We start from the raw sequence: 1,096 nt of genomic DNA on the forward strand, positions 1-1,096 counted from the left end.
CTTAGACCATGGAGCGGGGGCCCGGACTCCTGTCCACTTGGTCCTTGAATCCGTGGCGCCCTCCGCTTCCTCCTGGAGGCAAAACAGGTAAAACACTGTTAGTGACTTGTTTTCAACGCGGGATTGCGACTAATCTGATTTTTCCTCCGTATCTCCTACACCCTTAGGTTTTCCTTGTTGGGGCCCCTCACTCTCTTCGGGACGGTGTACTAGGACAAAGGTAAGTAATTTACTCCTTCCACACAGTTCGTTCCTTCCGCAGGACGTTGTTGTGGGCACAGATGGATCAACACATAACACAGGTAAGTTACTCACGGGGCTTGGACCTCTCGTCTGCTTCGAGACGGTGCACTAGGGCAAAGGTAGATATTTCACACTCTCTTCACAGTTCGTTCTTTCCTCGGGGCTTTGCTATAAGCACAGACAGATTACCACATCACACAGGTAAGTTACTCACGGGGCTTGGACCTCTCGTCTGCTTCGAGACGGTGCACTAGGGCAAAGGTAGGTATTTCACTCTCTCTTCACGGTTCGTTTCTTCCGCAGGACTTTGCTATAAGCACAGACAGATTAACACATCACACAGGTAAGTTACTCACGAGGCTTGGACTTCTCGTTTGCTTCGAGGCAGTGCACTAGGGCAAAGGTAGGTATTTCACTCTCTCTTCACAGTTCGTTCTTTCCTCGGGGCTTTGCTATAAGCACAGACAGAGTACCACATCACACAGGTAAGTTACTCACGAGGCTTGGACTTCTCGTTTGCTTCGAGGCAGTACACTAGGGCAAACATAGGTATTTCACTCTCTCCTCACAGTTCGTTCTTTCCTCGGGGCGCTGCTGTAAGTATAGGTAGGTTAATACATCACACAGATAGGTTACTCACAAGGTTTAAACTTCTTGTTTCCTTCGGACAGTGGGCTTTCGCAACAACGTTCATGCACCGTATACCTCCACCCGTCTGCTAACGCCTCAGGGGTGTCGTAGGGGTTGATGGGTCGAGTGCCACGGAGCCGAACGCTTCCCTAGCTCTCCCTCCTTGCTTGGACAGCCGGGGGCCGCGAGCTGGGGCGAACTCTCGATGAGGCTCCGCACACAC

The sequence above is a fragment of the Paramisgurnus dabryanus genome, chromosome 13, assembly GCF_030506205.2.
Source record: "Paramisgurnus dabryanus chromosome 13, PD_genome_1.1, whole genome shotgun sequence".
Classification (NCBI taxonomy): Eukaryota; Metazoa; Chordata; class Actinopteri; order Cypriniformes; family Cobitidae; genus Paramisgurnus; species Paramisgurnus dabryanus.